The sequence below is a fragment of the Schistocerca gregaria genome, chromosome X (assembly GCF_023897955.1).
Source record: "Schistocerca gregaria isolate iqSchGreg1 chromosome X, iqSchGreg1.2, whole genome shotgun sequence".
NCBI lineage: Eukaryota > Metazoa > Arthropoda > Insecta > Orthoptera > Acrididae > Schistocerca > Schistocerca gregaria.
Window position 1 is genome coordinate 135,114,145 of NC_064931.1, and position 8,227 is coordinate 135,122,371.

Sequence of the window (8,227 nt, forward strand, 5' to 3'; positions counted from 1 at the left end):
CTTTAGTCCGTGGGCACGTGATATGATTAGAAGAGGCTTGTGAGAAATGGCGTGAAAGGCCTTTTGGGAACCTAGAAATATGGAACCGGGGTAACACAGAAACGACTGTGTGTCCCGTTCGTAACTACTTCGTCCTTGGCGATAAGTTAAGTCTTGTTCTTCCATCCTTTTTTCGTTAAGTAGACTCTTCAAGAGGAACTCGCATTCATTGCTGGTCTTACAAAGGCATTTCACTTTCGTGGATTACTTGACTATAGGATATGAGTACAAATGCTTTAATAAATCTTTTATCCGTTATGGATGAGGAACACACCGACTGTGATGAATAAAGATTTCTGGCTATTACTGCAACCAGTCGCCTTTTGTTTCGTTCTTCAATTCTTTTATTATTCCATTACCGGTTTCGAACCGCCTGGCGATTCATCATCAGATGGTACATAGACATTGATTGATTTGTAATAACTTATAAAATGGAAAACAGAAATTAAAACTACGCTTTCATTTACCGGCAGCTGAGACCTTTCCCAAGCAATGTTTCTCAACGAGTACTCATCTTTTCCTTACCTAATTCGAGTCTGTAAACTGAAGCAAACAAAACTTACTCTACTGATAATTCACATTCGTTGTCCGTACAGCTTGGCAATGTGAACTATCGGTAATACACATCAGGATCAACGTATCTATTTACAGCAGTTTGTATAGTTTGATATTAAAACTTTTTTTGCGTGTTCCTGCAGCCACTTGAAACAGACATATTGTTCAGTTAACTCCCCATCTTTCCGGCCACTTCGACTCTATGGAAAATTCATATGCTGTGTTTACAAGAAATAGAAAGGACCTTTCATTGGACTCGAGAGCTCAGCTGAGGCTTATCTGTTGGCTTTTGTTCGCCAGGATAAATAAGTCAGCGTGACCTCAGCCTGCTTCATAATGCAACAGCGACGCACTTTACTGAGTCAACAGCTACGAAAAAGATGTCTCCCGTCGATATGCAAACCAGCTTCCTTTCTTAGACGTGAATGGAGCCACATTTTCGAGTATCCAGCTTTAGCTGTGAGTTGATGGGACAGCGTGAGGTCTTAAAACGAAAGATTTGAGCGTGCTCCGTTGTAACGCTGCTGCGCCGTCCGTACTGTGCCGTGATATATACAGCCGCGCTGTTGATTTACAGCACTGCGAATAATGAGACTGTCACAGGGGCCCGCAGTAGAGCAGAAGTAACAGTCTGCTTTTATAGCAGCACGAGCACCACACAACAGAAATCGCCCATAGGAAGAGCGAACCATAAGCCTGAGATGCGACTCTTGTCTTCGTTCCGAGAGTTGAAGTTTTACTCGAGTGCGTACGAGTGTGGTATACATTTAAAAGTCCTTACACTAAAGAATTATATATTCTTTAAATTTGCGTGATGTTCTTACCACGTTTTTCAAAACCGTGTTAAAAGAAGTGTGACAATATTAATAATGCTAGAAGGTGCGTAGAAAATATCCGGATATTTAAACATTTTGTGTTTGAAGATTTATCAGAAACGAATCTTTGTGCTGACGAGCAAAGAAATTCGTAATGTTAGCTTCTCTGAAGTTGTTTCATGTATGAAGCACTAAAGCTCCAAAATACACTCTAAGACAAAACAACCGACGTAATTGGCCACAAATTGATATACATACAGGCATCTATGGAAAATACCAAATTGTAAACTTCGTCAGCCGATGGATGAATGTGTGACGCTGCACCACAATTTCACAGCGTAATTGGCAAGTGTAGTATACAGGGGACATATCGATACCAGGGCATAAAGTCTTTGCTAATTTCATTACTTGTACTCACTAGAACAAGTAGCTACGACCCGCAGACAGTCGCATGAATAACACAAAGGGATCCAAAAAAATGTATCCACTGTTTAAAAGTCCGTAAGTTGCAAACTAATTGACAGAGTTGTCTCATTTTTGGTGAAAGTGTAGCTTAAAGTCCAACTCAATGATACCACTGTAGGTGTTCGAAATGGTCACCATTAACATCCACACACAAACGATGCCGCCGAACTGCAGCACGAACTACTGACTGCAACGTGTTCAGTTGGATATTTGCACATGAATATACGATGGATTCTCGAAGTTCATCCAATGTGCGTGGCTTTTGTCGATGAAAAAATGGTTCAAATGGCTCTGAGCACTATGGAATTTAACATCTATGGTCATCAGTACCCTAGAACTTAGAACTACTTAAACCTAACTAACCTAAGGACATCACACAACGCCCAGTCTTCACAAGGCAGATAAAATCGCTGACCCCGCCGGGAATCGAACCCGTGAACCCGGGTGCGGGAAGCGAGAACGCTACCGCACGACCACGAGCTGCGGACAATTTGTCGGTGAACGACGCCCTTTAGCGATCCCCACAGGTAAAAGTCCAGAGGAGTTAGGTCTGGGGAGCGTTGTGGATACTCCACAGCACCTCTACGGCCTATCTATCTACCTGGTACATTTTCGTCGAGATACGCCCTAACACGATTTTGGTAGTGGGCTGGGGCACCATCTTGTTGAAAGTAAACTCTTCAGTCTCCATACAAGTCTCGGATGGCACGTAAAATGGATGTCTGAAGCTTCTTAAGATACACCTCACCGGTAACTGTGCCGTCAAAGAAGAATGGCCCAATCAAGCCCCGGTAAGACAACACACACCACACATTTACTCCTGACAAATTCACGGCTTTGTCTATATGGAAGTTCGGATTTTCGGCAGCCCAGTAGATGCAGCTGTGGCGACTTACTGTACCACTGAACTGTGTCTCATGAGACCACACAATCATCTCTGAAAACTCTTCATCGTTGCGCACCATGTTAGTAAACCACTCGCAGTAATCCAGCAGATCTGGGCCGTCCTCGTTCATTTCGTGTAGTAATCCTGGGATGTAGTGCTTCTACTTTGCTGCCTTCAAAATTCGCCGAACACTTGAGCGATTCACACCAGTTTCACGGGTACACTGTTTCACATACTTCTGTGGCGAGCGAGTGAATTGTTGTAACACGCAACGGGAGTTAGCTGGACTTTTTACTGTTACAGGTCGTCCAGATCGTTGTTTGTGTACACCTTTAACACAGCCTTCGGCTTCAAATTTGTCTCGGATGCGACGAATCGTTAAACGTGTCGGTGGCTCTGTTTGATACTCATTTCGCCATTGGCGTTGAAACTCATTAATGTTTTCGTACTTAAAATAGCACTTGAAAACTAACTTCTTTCATCGAATGTAAGCCTTGCACCATCCATGTTTACTCGAGTAGCTAGGTGTAACTAAGAACAAAACACTGACTACCTGGCGACTGTCATCTGACAAAACAAAACAACACAATACAACGTTTGTGTGACGATTGACTGAACTACAAACTATTACACTACCAAAGATGAGACAACTCCGTCAGTTAGTTTGCCAGTTATGGACTTTTAAACAGTGGATACATTTTTGGACCCCTCTGTATGTGCAGATGTCAACATTTTAGAAAGGACGCGTTGTTGGGCTCAAAGAAACCACATGGAGGATTCAGCGACTCACTGGACATTTGGGTATGAAGGATACTACTATTCCACAATTTTGGCCGGAATGGGTGAATCATGGCCGAACACAGCGTCAAGAAGAAAGCGGTCGACTTAGAGAGACGACAGAACCTGACGAAATCGTCAGAGAGGCACTCACAGTCTCGGATTCATCATTATTATTGATCCGGCGTGCAGCTGGTGCTTCAGTGACCACAAGGAATATTAACAGTTGGATCACAGAAAGGGGGCTGAGCCGACTTCTATTGACCTACACCTACAGCAACAAACCCGTTTGCAGTGGTGCCGCGCACATTCAGCCTGGACTCTCATTGAATGGAGTAGAATTGTCTTCTCTGTTGAATCCCGCTTCGAACTGAGGCCCGATGACCAGCAGAGATGTGTCCGGAGACGTAAACGGCAGCGGTGGGATACCATCCCGACTGTCGCCCTCCACTCTGCCTGAAAACCAAAAGTAATGGTCTGATGTGTAATTACATTTCACAGCAGGACTTTGGTTGTCATCCGCAGCATCCTTACAGCAGAGCGTTACGTCGACGATATTCTAAGCCCCGTTTTGTTACCCTTCATGGAAAGCCAACCTGGCATAACATTTCAGCAAGATAATGCCCGTCCGCACACGGCAAGAGTATCTAATGGTTTTCTTCGTGCTTGTCATACCCTACCTTGGCCAGCAAGGTCACCAGCTTTCTCCCCAGTTGAGAACGTTTGGAGTATTATGTGCATGGGCCTCCAACCAACCCGGAATTTTGAGGATTCCAGCTGGACAGAATTTGGCACGATGTCCCTCAGGTAACCAATAACTCTATGAACAATGCCAAGCCGAATAACTGCTTGCTTAAGAGCCAGATGTGAACCAACGCGTTACTGACTTGCTCAGTTTGTGAAGCCCTTTCTCTTGAATAAATCATCCAACTTTTTCTCAAATTGGACTCATTTATTTGCCTGTAGATGTACACGACATCAACCGATTCCCATTCCTTTCGGATAGTTCCTTCACGGGTTTCCTTTTTTTTCATTTTTTCAGTGTATATGAAATACTTTCAGTATATGAAATGAGAAAATATAAAAATACGGTTAATGAAGCAGCCGAAAAGGAATACAAACGTCTCAAAAATGAGATCGACAGGAATTGCAAAATGGCTAAGCAGGAATGGCTAGAGGACAAATGTAAGGATGTAGAAGCTTATATGACTAGGGGTAAGACAGATGCCGCCTACGGGAGTATTAAAGAGACCTTTCGAGAAAAGAGAACCACCTGTATGAATATCAAGATTCAGATGGAAAACCAGTCCCAAGCAAGGAAGGGAAAGTCGAAAGGTGGAAGGAGTATACAAAGGGTATGTACGAGGGCGACGTTCTTGAGGGCAATATTGTGGAAATGGAAGAGGACATAGATGAAGATAAGATGGGAAAGATGACACTGCGTGAGGAATTTGACAGAGCATTCAAAGACCTAAGTCGAAACAAGGCCCCAGGAGTAGACAACATTCCGTTGGAACTACTAATAGCCTTGGGAGAGACAACCATGACAAAACTCTTGCACATGGTGAGCAAGATGTATGAGACAGGCGAAATACCCTCAGACTTCAAGAAGAATATAATAATTCCAATTCCAAAGACAGCAGGTGCCGACAGGTTTGAAAATTACCGAACTATCATTGAATAACTCATTGATGTAAAATACTAACACGAATTCTTTACCGACGAATGGAAAAATTGGTAGAAGCCGACCTCGGGGAGATCAGTTTGGATTCCTTAGAAATGTAGAAACATGTGAGGCAATACCGACCCTGCGACTTATCTTAGAAGATAGATTAAGAAAAAATAAACCTACGTTTATAGCATTTGATAATGTTGATTGGAATACTCTCTTTCGAATTCTGAAGATGGCATTGGAAAAATACAGGGAGCAAAAGGCTATTTACAATTTGTAAAAAAACCAGATGGCAATTATAAGAGTCGAAGGGCACGAAAGGGAAGCAGTGGTTGAGAAGGGAGTGAGACAGGATTGTAGCCTATCCACGATGTTATTCAGTCTGTATACTGAGGAAGCAGTAAAGGAAACAAAATAAAAACTTGGAATACGAATTAAAATCCATGGAGAAGAAATAAAAACCTTGAGGTTTGCCGATGACATTGTAAATCTGTCAGAGACAGCAAAGGACTTGGAAGAGCAGTTGAACGGAATGGACAACGTCTTGAAAGAAGGATACAAGATGAACATCAACAAAAGCAAAACGAGGATAATGGAACGTAATAAAATTAAAACAGGTGCTGCTGAGGGAGTTTTGCTACTTGGGCAGCAAAATAACTGATAATGGTCGAAGTAGAGAGGATATAAAATGTAGACAGGCGATAGTAATGAAAGCGTTTATGAAGAAAAAAATATTTGCTAACATCGAGTATAGATTTAAGTGTCAAGAAACCTTTTTGAAAGTATTTTCATGGAATGTAGCCATTTATAGAAGTGAAACATGGACGATAGTCAGTTTAGACGAGACGAGAATAGAAGCTTTTGAAATGTGGTGTTACAGAAGAATGCTGAAAATTAGCTGGGTAGATCATGTAATTAATGAGGAGGCACGGAATAGAATTGGAGAGAAGAGGAATTTGTGGCACTCCTTGACTAGAAGAAGGGATCGGTTGGTAAGACAAGTTATGAGGCAAAGGAATCACGAATTTAGTACTGGAGGAGGAGGAGGAAATTAGTGTTCAACGTACCGTCGACAGCGAGGTCATTAGAGACGGGGCACAAGATCGGATTAGGGAAGGATGGAGAAGGAAATCGGCCGTGCCCTTTCAGAGGAACCATACCGGCATTTTCCTGAAACGACTTAGGGATATCACGGGAAAACTAAATCAGGATGGCCTGACACGGGTTTGAACCGCCGTCCTCCCGAATGCGAGTCGCCGGCCGCGGTGGTCTCGCGGTTCTAGGCGCGCAGTCCGGAACCGTGCGACTGCTACGGTCGCAGGTTCGAATCCTGCCTCAGGCATGGATGTGTGTGTTGTCCTTAGGTTAGTTAGGTTTAAGTAGTTCTAAGCTCTAGGGGACTAATGACCACAGCAGTTGAGTCCCATAGTGCTCAGAGCCATTTTCGAATGCGAGTCCAGTGTGCTAATCTCTGCGCCACCTCGCTCTGGTAATTTAGTAAAACTGGAAATTGATGATAAGGTCTTATGGGACCAAACTGTTGAGGTCATCGGACCCTAAGCTACACACTACTTAATCTAACTTCCGTAACTTACGCTACGGACAAAACACACACCCATTCCCGAGGGAGGACTCGAACCTCCTACGGGGGAGCCGCGCGGACCGTGACAACGCGCCCTAGACCTCTCGGCTATCGCGCGCGGGGTGGTAATTTAGTATTGAAGGGAAGCGTGGAGGATTATAATCGTAGATGGAGACCAAGAGATGAATACATTAAGCAGATTCAGAAGGATGTAAGTTGCAGTAGTTGCTCGGAAATGAAGAGGCTTGTACAGGATAGAGTAGTAAATGGCTCAGAGCACTATGGGACTCAACTGCTGTGGTCATTAGTCCCCTAGAACTTAGAACCACTTAAACCGAACTAAGCTAAGGACATCACACACAGCCATGCCCGAGGCAGGATTCGAACCTGCGACCGTATCAGTCGCACGGTTCCGGACTGCGCGCCTAGAACCGCGAGACCACCGCGGCCGGCGGATAGAGTAGTATGGAAAGCTGAATGAAACCAGTCTTCGGACTGAAGACCACAACTACAGCTACATGAAATACTTAGTGGGTAAAGTGGGAAGGTCCATGAGGGTTTTCGCGCATGATGTTTTTACATACAGAGAAGTTGTTACGCTAGATGGTGGTGGTGGTTATTGTTTAACGTCCCGTCGACAACGAGGTCATTAGAGACGGAGCGCAAGCTCGGGTTAGGGAAGGATTGGGAAGGAAATCGGCCGTGCCCTTTCAGAGGAACCATCCCGGCATTTGCCTGAAACGATTTAGGGAAATCACGGAAAACCTAAATCAGGATGGCTGGAGACGGGATTGAACCGTCGTCCTCCCGAATGCGAGTCCAGTGTGCTAACCACTGCGCCACCTCGCTCGGTGTTACGCTAGATAATGACGCTGCAGTAGGCTGTTGACCCTCATCGTGTAATGTATTGCACCTAAAATAGGTAGAAACACGCATTATTCTATGATTACACGATTCCAGAACAATTACTGGAAGCATTCGCATCTATAAAATACTTAGGAGTATAATACTGTGGTGTGATATGTTGTTGCTTCAGAATAGCATGTTACATTACGTCCTCATAAGCTGATGAAAGATGCTAGTGAAAAAGCGTTGTTGCTGTAGTATACGAGAACTTCTCAATGTGTGCACTTTGATATGATGCATGTGCCGATGTGATGGTGGAGCGCGTGAGCACAGGACATCGGCAAAACGCGACGACGATCGGGAATCCCCACCTGCTGTGGCGGTGTCGCTTATACTTTGACGTCGCTTCTCGTTGGCGTTTTGGAAGCACAGAACAAAAGGCGTTGCCGACAATGGCAACGCCTGAAAAGAGCTTATAAACTTAAGAGAACTGTCAATCCTGTTCGATTCTGAGAGTCTATTCGGAGATATTGTTCTGATCTACGATTTTACAAGATATATGTAGACCCACTGTGGTAACTGTTGATATA